The 11401-nt window shown below is 52.7% G+C and overlaps 1 long non-coding RNA gene and 1 other non-coding gene across 2 annotated transcripts; both read left to right on the top strand.

Annotated features, from left to right (window-relative positions):
- The first annotated feature begins 6868 nt into the window (after positions 1-6868).
- Positions 6869-8492, top strand: LOC132336727 (uncharacterized). Its single transcript, XR_009488939.1, has 2 exons — positions 6869-7231; positions 8061-8492. It is a non-coding gene; the product is annotated as an uncharacterized LOC132336727 (long non-coding RNA).
- On the top strand, positions 7280-7435 carry LOC132336878 (small Cajal body-specific RNA 16). Its single transcript, XR_009489015.1, has one exon. It is a non-coding gene; the product is annotated as a small Cajal body-specific RNA 16 (non-coding RNA).
- Positions 8493-11401: the final 2909 nt, after the last annotated feature.

Raw genomic sequence — 11401 nt, 5'->3', positions numbered from 1 at the left:
TGGGAGGGACGTGAGCTGTTGGAGTGCCTTGGGCTCAGCTGTGCAGGTGACATGGCCAACCATGGCACTCTTTCCCAAGGGGGGACACGCTTTTTGGTCTCTGCTGGATGTGTTTTCCAAGTGGGAGAAGGGCCAGGGTAGCTCCCAGCCCATTTCTGAGGCAGCAGGAGGTGGAGCATAGTGATGGTCCCTATGAACCAAGGCCACCACAAGGGAAAGGACATTGAGGGGCTGGAGAGTGTCCAGAGAGGGCCAGTGGAGCTGGGGAAGGGTCTGCAAGCACAAATCTTATGAGAGGGAGCTGGGGATGCTCAGCCTGGAGAAAAGGAGGCTCAGGGGGGACCTTGTGGCTCTGCACAGCTCCTGACAGGAGGGAACAGCAGGGGGTCAGGCTCTGCTCCCAGGGAACAGGGGCAGGAGGAGAGGGAATGGCCTCAAGTTGTACCAGGGAAGGTTTAGATCAGCTGTTATGGAAAATTTCTTCACTGAAAAGGTAGTCAAGCCCTGGGACAGACTGCCCAGGATGGAGGGGAGTCACCATCCCTGGGGGAATTTAAAGGGTGTGTGGCTGTGGCACTTGAGGACAGGTTTCTGTGGTGAACACAGTGGTGCTGGGTTAGTGGATGGACTCGGTGATCTTAGAGGTTTCCTCCAAGCTTAACAATCCCATGGTTCTCTGAAGTCCCTCAGTGTGAGCAGCCCTGGGAGAAGCAGGAGTCTGGAAGGTGGGAGCAGGTACAGAGGCAGCTTTTCATCTCAGAGACACCCAGAGAAGAAACATGCACGGGCCAAGGGCTCAGCTTTATTTCAAACTCTGTGTTTCAAACTCTTTACCTGTGTTTAGCTACTTTTACCTGTGAACTCCACACCTGAACATGTGAGACCAACTTTTGGGTACCACCCTCAGCATTTCTGACCTTGCCCCAGAAAAGGCCCCAGAGAGGCCCAAAGGGATTTTAAGAGGTTGAGGCACTGAAATGCTTTGTCCTTTGCAGATCAGCAAAGTTCTGGTGGCAGCAAACACTCTGCTCTGTGCATTCTCCCCCAGTGGATGAGCTACAAACCCTCCAGCTGATGCTGCATCCCAGACTTTGCTCCCAAGGAGGCAGAAAGGCTCCACTCTCCACTGAGAGGAAGGAAAGATTTGTCTTTACAAACAAGCTGTGGGTCTGCTGGTAGATAAAGCCAGCACTTAAAGAGAGATAAAAGAAACAGTGGGGAGGATTCCACTGATTGTGAATGGAAAAAGATATTTGCTTTTACAAATAAACTGTAGGTTTGCTGATAAATGGAAGTGGATATTGAAAGATGAAAGAAACAATGGGGAAACCCCCTAAATTCTGTAAGAATTAAGAATTAAAAGGGAGTGTTGTACATTAGAGGGAAATCTCTGGTATCAGGCATTTCAGGAAGTCTGAACCTCTCAAGTACCTCAGAAATGGGGAAAGAGAGAAGGGAAATGTGGGAAATTGGGATCAAAAGGAGGCTGTGTCCTCCAAAAATTGGAGACACCCCTGGGGAATGCCCCATGGCCTCTCCCTTTATTCAAATAAAGTCAAAGGACTCCTCTGTCTCCTTTTTGCACATAAACCTCTGGTGTTTGTGGATTAATTTTCATGACACCACCCTCAGGCACCAGGTGCTGCTCACCCTGGAGCCAGTGTCCTCTCATTCCATGGGATATTCCACATGGGGGCAATGGATCAGCTGTGGAAGCCAGTGACCCCTGTAGCCACATTTCTCTTCACAGAGAAAAGCAAGACACAATTCTTCCCAAAAATATTTCTAGATTTCACATTCTCTGAACCTCAGAGAAAGAAAAAACAATTCTCATCTCATTTGCTGTACCTGTGTTATACCAAAGTAGAATACAATATAGAAACTGTTTACCCAAAATAATAGTGTTTTGTTTCCTTGGCCTATCAGGGCCAAGCATGTGTGTATATCAAAACTGTCAGCTGACAGTCAAAAAATTTTATACAGTTATTAAATACTTAAATACTTAACATTAAAATGAAATACTTAACAAAATTCAATTTAAATGTAATATATAAAATAATATAGTATAATAAAATAATTAATTACCCTTCTAATATCAATGAAATCTCCTCATCATTCTCTCCCCTTGTCAGGGTTGCCTGCAGATACTGTAGACCCCCACCAGGAGTATCTGTGGTGTGACACAGCAGCGACCCTGAAGGCAGCAGGATCCAACCCCAGCAGCACCAGGCTCCCAGATCCACGAGCTGCTCAGTTTTCCTAACACTGCTGAAAGCCAGGGCAGCTCCAACATGCCCAGAGCTGCTTGGGTGTGATGTGGCACAAACCCCACGTCTGACAGTGAAAGCATTCTGCTGGAGCACAGCAGGAGGAAAGCAAATTACTGTGGAGTAAACCAGCAAATCCATCATTGGTGGGAAGAGGAGGAGGGAACTGGTTGAAGGATCCACGCACAGGACTGTGACAGCAATCAAACAACAGCCCTTTAAATGTCAGGGGGTGTGAGCGAGGTTTAATAGCAACCAAAACGCTGCCAAGCTGGGTGATGAGGAACAAAGCAGAGGGATGGAGACATCCACCCATTATCTGCTCCCTGGAGAAAGAGAGGAGGGAGATAATTCAGGTTTATGCTTGATCTGCTGTGTAAATCTCAGAGAGGTAATGTTTTCTTTTATCAAAAGGGAAAAGAAAGAATGTTTGTTTTCAGCAGTGTCCCTGCCATCAGCCAGGCAGCCCGAGCTCAGCTATACAAATGAGATACACAGAGTTTGCAGCCAGCCAGAGCTGGGCAGGATTGCACCCAGGAGGGATGGAACCTTGCAGGGTGTGATCTGGCCAGCCCTTGGCTCCCTTGGAGGCAAAGGGCTGAGTGTGAGGGGGGCACAGGGGGATCAGCAGGATGCAGGGTTTGCAGCAATGGCGTGTATTGTAAATGCAGGCAACCCCAACGAGGGGGAGAAAGGATGATCTGACTCCATCTTACCAGAAGGCTAATTTATTACTTTATTATACTATATTATATTGAAGAATACTATACTAAAGAATACAGAAAGGATACTTACACAATGCTAAAAAGATAATAATGAAAACTCATGACTCTTTCCAGAGCCCTGACACAATCAGCTTGGCCCTGATTGGCCAAAGAGTGAAAACAACTCCCAGCAGAATGCAATGGAACAATCACCTGTGGGTAAACAATCTCCAAACACATTCCACATGAGCACAACACAGGAGAAGCAAATGAGATAAGAATTGTTTCCCTTTTCTCTGAGGCCTCTCTCTGCCTTTCAGCTTCCCAGGAGAAAAACCCTGGGGGAAGGAATCGTGTTCACAGGATGTGAATGCCACAGGAGTGAAATGCTTTTACCCTCACAAATAAAACTCGTGGAAGGCTGTGAAAGGCTTTTATTCTGCACATACCTGCCCTGGGCCAGGGAGGGAATGGGTGGCTGTCCCTGCCCACAGTGGGGTGTTGGGATTGTCCCTCCACCTCCCTGCCAGGCTGGTGGCAAACAAGGCTGGGAGGACTCAGAGTGTGCCTGGGGAGCCAGCACAGCCTGGCTGGCTCATCAACCACTGCACATTTGGCTCCAGTGATGCCTTGTGCAGGCTGAGCAAGAACAGAGGCTGGACAGTGTTAAAGTAGGGATTTATTCAAAGGATCTCCTCAATGGATCCACCTTGGGCAGCATAAGAGCCCAGCCAGGGCTGCACCCAAGATGAACCAAAATGGCCCCAAAATGCACGGCCGGGCACGGGGTCTCTCCCTGGGATCAGTTCTGCTCCATTTGCACCTTGCAGTTCATTGTCCCAGCCCAGCTTTGGCCCATCCAGTCCCATCCTGCTTGTGTTTTACTCTTCAGTCCACATTGTTTGTGCTCTTGGGCCTGAAATTTGGATCATTTGTCCTTGGTGCCCAGCCAGAGCAGGAATTGTTTTGTCTCCCTGCTCTGTGCAGAGAGCTCACCATCCCCTGATGTGAAGCTCAGAATTACACCCTAAAGCAGTAAATAATCTGAAAAATATAAAGCCAAAACCTGAGGCATCACCAGGGCTCTCCCACCCCGCTCAGGGTACCTGGCATCCCTAAAGGATTTCACTGCAATCACAGTTGGATTTGATGATCTTGGAGGTCTTTTCCAACCTCAAAGATTCTACAAATCTGTAAGGAAAAAAAGAACACTGAGCATTATGACTTCAGCATTAAACCAGCAAGGCATGAAAAGCAGGGCTGTGTTGGGAGAGGGGAGATCCCTGGGCTGGTCAAGGGGCAGCAGGGAAGGGCTTTGTACTCTGAGAAGCACAAAAGCAGCTTTTGCAGAGTCAGCTCCTCAGATCTGTGGGTATTTGTGTTTTCAGTCATCCCCCTGCATCACAATTCTTTGTGCAAAGCAGGGATCGTGCCCTCTGCTTTCACAGGGACTGGAAAGATGTTCCTGGGTATTTGTAGAACACTCCTGCTGTGTATTTACAAGGGCAGAAGGAAAATCACAAGGAAATGAAGAGTTCAGTATTCAGAGCAGGCTCTGAGCAGTGCAGGTACCCACTCCAGGGGAATCTGAGTGGGGAATTACCTGCTCAGCTGGCTCAGCGTGGGGCTGGGCTGGTGGCACAAACCTGTCCCTGTGTCACTCAATCCCTGTGTGGATATGCCAGCACCCAGAGGCCACACTTTGCTTTAATGGGCAAAAATGAGTTTTTGTTTGCTGGTGGTGTGGTGCTTGGTTTCCCCTGCTGCTCCTTCCATCCAGGTTTTGCACAGCTTGGACCTGGATGTATATTTTATAAGAGGTCTGTTAAAATGTGTTACTGCAGAAATAAAACTAAACACTGCTTCATTTTTAATGAGCCATCAGGGAGCAAGTTATTGCTTGTGTGTTGGAGTGGTTTTCTGCTCCCAGGCTGTTTATACCAAAATGTCTTGGAGGGTAAATTGTGATTAAATTTCTTGAGAGATACCTGTATTTGTGCTGAAAGCCTCTCTCAGCCAGGAGTGGGGCTGTCAGAGTCGCTGAAAGAGCAGCACAATTCAACATAAACAGGCAGCCTTGAGAACCATCAGCAGAATATTAAATCAAAATAGTGATTTACTCTGTATTAACTGCCCTGTGGTTTCATCTCCAGCCAAGAACAGCCTCTGAACTCTCTGTGCAGAGATTTTGCCTTTGGGGGGGAATTATAAAAGTGGAATCATGGAATGATTTGGGTTGAAAAGGATCTAAAAGCCCATCTCATTCCACCCTGCCATGGGCAGGAACACCCTTCACTGTCCCAGGTGGGACAACCTGGCCTTGGGCTCTTCCAGGGATGGGGCAGCCACAGCTTCTCTGGGCACCCTGTGCCAGCACTCTCCCAGGGAGGAACCTCTTCCTCACTCCTTTTAGTGTTAAACTATTCTGTCTTGTCCTATCACTATCTGCCTGTATAAAAAGTCACTCTCCATCTTTTTATAAGCCACCTTCAGGTCCTGGAAGGGCTCTGAGCTCTCCAGGAGCCTTCTCTTCTCCAGGTGATCACCCCCAGCTCTGCCAGCCCAGCTCCAGAGCAGAGGGGCTGCAGCCCCTAGAGCATCTCCGGGGCTCCAGCCCTTGGAGCATCTCTGTAACTCCAGCCCTTGGAGCATCTCTGTAACTCCAGCCCTTGGAGCATCTCTGAGACTCCAGCCCTTGGAGCATCTCTGTAACTCCAGCCCTTGGAGCATCTCTGAGACTCCAGCCCTTGGAGCATCTCCGAGACTCCAGCCCTTGGAGCATCTCCGAGACTCCAGCCCTTGGAGCATCTCTGAGACTCCAGCCCTTGGAGCATCTCTGAGACTCCAGCCCTTGGAGCATCTCCGAGACTCCAGCCCTTGGAGCATCTCCGAGACTCCAGCCCTTGGAGCATCTCTGGGGCTCCCTTCGCACCAGCAGCTCCAAAGCCAAACTCTGCCCGGTCGGGCCGTTCCGAGCTGCACGGGGTCCCGTTGTCTGCCGCTCCCGAAGCTCACAGCGCTGGGCTCCGCTCCCGGCCGTTCCCCTCCCGTTCCCGGGCTCGGCTCCCGGCGGGTCCCGGTCGCTGCAGTCCCAACTCCCGCCGCACGAGGGCGCTGTCCTGGCGGGCCGTGCCCCGTGCGACGCTCTGGCCCGCAGCTGCTCTCGGTGCCCTTCCGGCCGCGCTTCCGCCCGCGTGGGGCTGAGGGAAGGCCGGGGGCCATGGCGGGCGCGGGGGCGCTGAGGGAAGGCCGGGGGCCATGGCGGGCGCGGGGGCGCTGAGGGAGGGTGAGGGACATGGGGGGCGTGATGGGGGCTGGGGGACAGTGGGGTGTGGGGTGCTGGGTGCGGGGAGGGGGCTGGGGGTAATGAGCGTCGGGGGCAGAGTGTGGGGTGCAGGAGGGGCGGTAATGGGGGCTGCGGGCGGTGTGGGACGTTGGGGGGCTCGGGGTTTGGGGTTTGGGGCGCTGAAGGGGTGCGGAGTGGGGGGGAAATGAGGTACTGCAGTGGAGAGTATGGGGATTTGGGGGCGGCTGGATTTGGGGGTGCAGAGGGGGTTTGGGATCGGGGTGGCAAGTATTGAGGTACGGGGGGGAAGGGGGTAGGGTTGCAGGGGGTGCTGCAGTGGGGCTGAAGGACGGTGTGGGAGGCAGGGGTGAACGTGAGGGGGCAGGGAGAGACAGGGTGTGGGGGGCTTGGGATGCAGTGAAGGGGGGTAGTGAGGGCCTGGGGGACAGGGTGTGGGATTCTGTGCTGGGCTGGGGAATGCAGCTATGGGGGGGGTTTGGGGGTGCAGGGGGGATTGTTGGGGTGTAGTGGGGTAGTGAGGGCCTGGGGGTCAGTGGGGGGGGGGGGCTGCAGTGGGGGCTGTGGGAGGCAGGGTTTGGGGGGCTGGAGCATTGGGGGCTGCAGGGTTTGGGGTCTGTGGGGGCTTTGGGACTGTGTAGAGGTCAGAAGGAGGGCTGGGGTGCTGTGCAAGGACAGCCCCGGGGTGTGGCTGCTCCCTGGGGAGGCATTGGGCCCACAGCTGGGTGGGGATGAGGGGGAGAGAGCTGAGTGGGCCCTGTGGGGTGTAAGGGGTGAGCTGTGTGGTGGGGAGGGGGCTGCAGGGCCAGCCCCAGGGCCAGCAGCCAGAGCAGGATTTGGTTTTGCATGAGTGTCCCAGAACTTTGTGTGTCCCAGGCTTTCCTGTTGGGGCTCAGCCCCAGGTGGTGACAGAGGTGGGACTGGGTGCTTCCATTCCTGAGGTGAGGGAGCGCCAGGTGAGTCATGGGAGCCTGTGTGCCCCCCTGGGCAGGGGTAGGGGGTCTGTGGGCTGGGGAAGGGCTGCTGGGTGGTACCAGCCAGCCTCACCCGTGCCCGAGAGCAGCTCCCAGGTGGGCTCCGTGCTGGGCCTCACCTGTGCAGTAACAGGTGTGAACATTCATGAAGCATTTTGATGGTCATGTATGATACTGCATACAACAGCTGCATTGCTAATCCAAGGAAAAACGGGTTAGATTGGGGTTTTTTAATGTGTACTGAGTCTTCTTTTGAAAATGTTTTGCAAAATCCAACTGGTGCTCTCTCAGGTATGGAAATGAGAACTTGTGTACTTGATTTATCATTAGATGCTGTTTGAGTTGCAACTTTGTTCCCCACGTAGCAGGGAATTGTGATAAGGTGGTTTATGCACTTGAGCAAATGTAAAGCTTTGTTTGAAGTTGCGTACTTTGCTCTCTTGTTTACATGTCTGGTTTCTCTCCTGCAGGGGGGGTTCACCTGGGGACACCTCAGGGAACTGTGTGCCCTGGCAGGTGTGGGAAGGGAGTGGGGAAGGCCTGTGCTGGGAACCTGGCACCACAGTGATCCTGGCTCCTGGCAACCATTCCTTGCCAAAATAAGAAGTGCTTTTCCAGTTTGTTGTTGCTGTGGGATGGGTGATCTGGCTCTGGAAGTGCACGTGGTAGAGATGCTTTTGGGAAGGATTTTAGTGAGAGCTGGGGTGGATGATGCTTCAGTTAAAACTGATCCAGGGGAGGTAGGTGTGTGTAGGATGGCGGCTCTGGCTTTAGCATTCCTGGCTGAACATCTTGGTTTTTTTATTTTCAGGTGGCTGGACCAGGAGGTGATTCTGCTTCTTGCAGTTTGGTAATACCTGTGTGGTCTTTTTGGGTTATCACAGAATCATAGAAGGGTTTGGGCTGAAAGGGAGCATAGAGACCATCTCCTGCCATGGGCAGGGACACCTTCCTCTATCCCAGGTTGCTCTAAGCCCAGTCCAACCTGGCCTTGAATATGTCCACAGCTTCTCTGGGCGCCCTGTGCCAGGGCCTCCCCACCCTCCCTAATTCCCTAATACCAGGGCCTCCCCACGCTCCTTAATTCCCTAAAACCCTTCTCTGTGCCTGTTGAAACCATTCTCCCTTGTCCTGGCACTCCATGCTCTTGTAAAAAGTCCCCCTCCGGGTTTCTTGTAGGTAATAGAAAGCAGTTGTGCCTAATGGATGATGAACGTGAATAAAATCCATTTTTCAAAGTTGACTTTCTATTTTCTTGTTTAATCCTTTTGTGCCCGAACACTGTAGTCAGGTGTTTACCTGCTGCAGGTGGCTGTGCAGAAGTGACACCTGCACTGTCCTCGGCGCTGTCACACCCTGCAGATGTGCCCCAGCCCTGCCAGGGAGCTGTCAGGCACTTGGATCCTGAATTGAGCTGTGGGATTTGGGAGCATCTCGGTGTGCCAAGCTCCCACCTCCACTAGAGGGTGTGGAGCTCCGCAGAATCCTTTGTTTTCACGGAAATGGGAGAACCGGGAGCCTTTCTGTTCTCGGATGTGCAGGCAGCGAGGCCGTGGCAGGATTACATCCCTCGGGAGATCCCTGCTCCGTGCCCTGGCAGCAGCCCAGGCTGCATTACACAACTGCCAGCCGGGCTCGGGGCATGCCATGGGATGTCCCTGGCCAGCCTGCAGCCAGGAGAAGCAGCTGGAGTGTGCAGGGGTGGCAGCTCTGCTGTAGGTTGAATCAGGTCGTGCCCAGCTCCTGGATGAGGTATCCTGGAGGGATAACTTGCACATTCCAAGTTCCCTGTCCTTTTATTTTGGGAGAAAAATGTATCCAAACAGCAGGGACAAATGTTTCACTTGCACAAGAGCCTGGCTCCTAGATTTCCCTTCCTGGAGGGAATTTCCACTTGCTCTGCAACCTTCCCAAGCCAAGCCCAACACGAGTGTGCTGTGAAATTCCATAAGGCTGTGCTGCTTGCTGATGTGTGCTCCCTGGGCTTGTAGGAAGTGCTGCCCAGCTCGAGGTTGGCTCCTTGGCCAGGTGTAGGATTTCTTCCTTGCTAAATTCTGCTCCCAAGTGTCTCGTTAAGAACGAAATCCTGAGCAGAACTGGACCCAGCAGTGCTGCCTTGCTGCAGCACTCAGTGCCTGAGGGAGCACCCTGAGGAGAGCTGGGTGTCTGGGTGAGTAGGTGATGCTGTAGCTGTGGAGGAACACAGGTTCCTCTCCAGCTGCTGGTACCATGTGGGTCTACAGACATTTTGGAGCTGGATCCATCTGGGAGGGGAGCAACTCCACAGGCAGGTGGGATGTGCAGCTCTGTGGTGCCAGGAGGGCCCAAGGCCTCCACATTCTGCCAGGGATGTCCAGTCAGAGCCTGAGCATGGGAAGAGCTAACTGACCTCTCCAGGGACCCTCTTGGAGGAATCCTATGGGTAAATGTCCTAGAGGGAAGAGGGGTCCCAGAGAGCTGGGTAATATCCAAGGATCACTTCCAGACTTAATAACATCCCTATGGACAAGGAATGGAGCAAAAGGGGCAGGAGAGCTGCAGGAGACTATGATGTGGAAGAAGGGCCAGGATGAACACAGGGATGGTGTCCGAGTGTGCTCTGGTGTGCTCATCCATGGCCAGGAGTGCTGATGGGAGGGAGGTCAGAGACTGTGTCCCTCCAGTACCAGATCCTGGTGCAGAGCCAGCTATGGAGCAGCACCCAGGATCATAACCCAGCCAACCAAATCCTCCATCAGCTGAGCATGAAATGGATATTTATGTGTGCAGTGAGGAAGGAGGCAGAGGTGTCTGCACAGGCACCTGTGCTATACCTCAACTGCAGCCAGGCCAAGTCCCGAGTGCTGGGGCTGTGCTGGGATCTGGTCAGACCCTGTGGAAGGGGAGCATCTTTCCCTGTGGGCATGGGAGATGCCCAGGCTGTGGGGAACAAGCTGAGGGCAGCTGCCAAGCTGGGGCAGGTTGGTGAGCTATGGGGAAACCTCTTTATCCTCCAGAGCACAGCCCAGAGAGGGCCTGGCTGTGCCTGTGGTGTCTCCCCTCGCACTGAGCCTGGCAGCTACAGGGCTGCCTTCTGCTCTCCCCTGCTCTGCTCCTGGTTTGTGCTGAGGCTGGAACAACTTTGAGCTCCGTGCCTGGCTGGACCTTAAGCTGGGGCAGCAATCAGCTCCCACTGTCTGTGTTATGTAAGGGTTTGAACTTTGCCCTGTTGGAAGCAGAAATGTCTGGCCTGCTCTGATCTCTGCAGGAATTGTGAGTATGGAGATTGAAGGCTGTGGCCACTTCTGCTGGGCAAACAGCCAGAGAACTGCCTGTTTGCCACCTTTCCTCTCCCTCCACCCACCACTGAAGATGCTCTGGCAGCTCTCTTGGAGTGTGACATCTGGGAATAGCACTGGCAACCCGCAGTGCAGCTCAGACCCTTCCACTTGGTGAAGGCTCATCTCTGCTAAAGGCTGCCTTTAGCTGTTCCCTCAAGAGCTGTTTTTAGGTCTGGCTGTAGCACTGCTCTTCCTTCAGCAGCAGCTGAAGTCCTTTGGACACAGGCTGCAGGAAGGACACGTCTGGTGTCTCACTGCCCTGACCCTGGGGAAGGATGAGGCTGGGCTGGGCACAGCCTGAGCATCCTCAGAACTCCCAGCTCCCACCAGAGCCAGGACTGCATGGCAAGAGTTTATGCCAATCCCTGTGCTGTGGTGATGAAGGGAGGGGCAAGCAAAGAAAGCTTAAAAAATATATTTTTTTAAGCCATGGCTTAGAAATCTGCCATGACTCCAAGTTGGACCTTGCAGTCAGAGGTGAGCAGGCTTAATTTGACAGCTATTTCTTAAATATTTTAAAAGCTGCCTGGAATAAACTGAATGCTTCCGAGTAGTGACCTAAATTCCACTTGCTATAAATTTCATTAGAAAGTGGATTTGTGCGCCTGCCAGGCTGCTTTGCAGCTTCATTGATCTGCCCAAACCATGTGCTGTGCAAGTGTCTTCCTCAGCAGATTTTTAAAGAGCTCACTGCTGCCTGCTGCCAGCCCAGAATGTGACTAGTTTTCTTTTTTTTCTCTCCTCTTCCTCTTTTTTTCTTTGTTTCCTGGTGCAAATGCATGATTTGTTTACTAATCACATTGCATCATAGTTGCACAGAGTCATCCCACTG

The sequence above is a fragment of the Haemorhous mexicanus genome, chromosome 20 (assembly GCF_027477595.1).
Source record: "Haemorhous mexicanus isolate bHaeMex1 chromosome 20, bHaeMex1.pri, whole genome shotgun sequence".
Classification (NCBI taxonomy): Eukaryota; Metazoa; Chordata; class Aves; order Passeriformes; family Fringillidae; genus Haemorhous; species Haemorhous mexicanus.
Note: the sequence above shows the minus strand (reverse complement) of the source record. Positions and strands in the feature narration are given on the sequence as shown.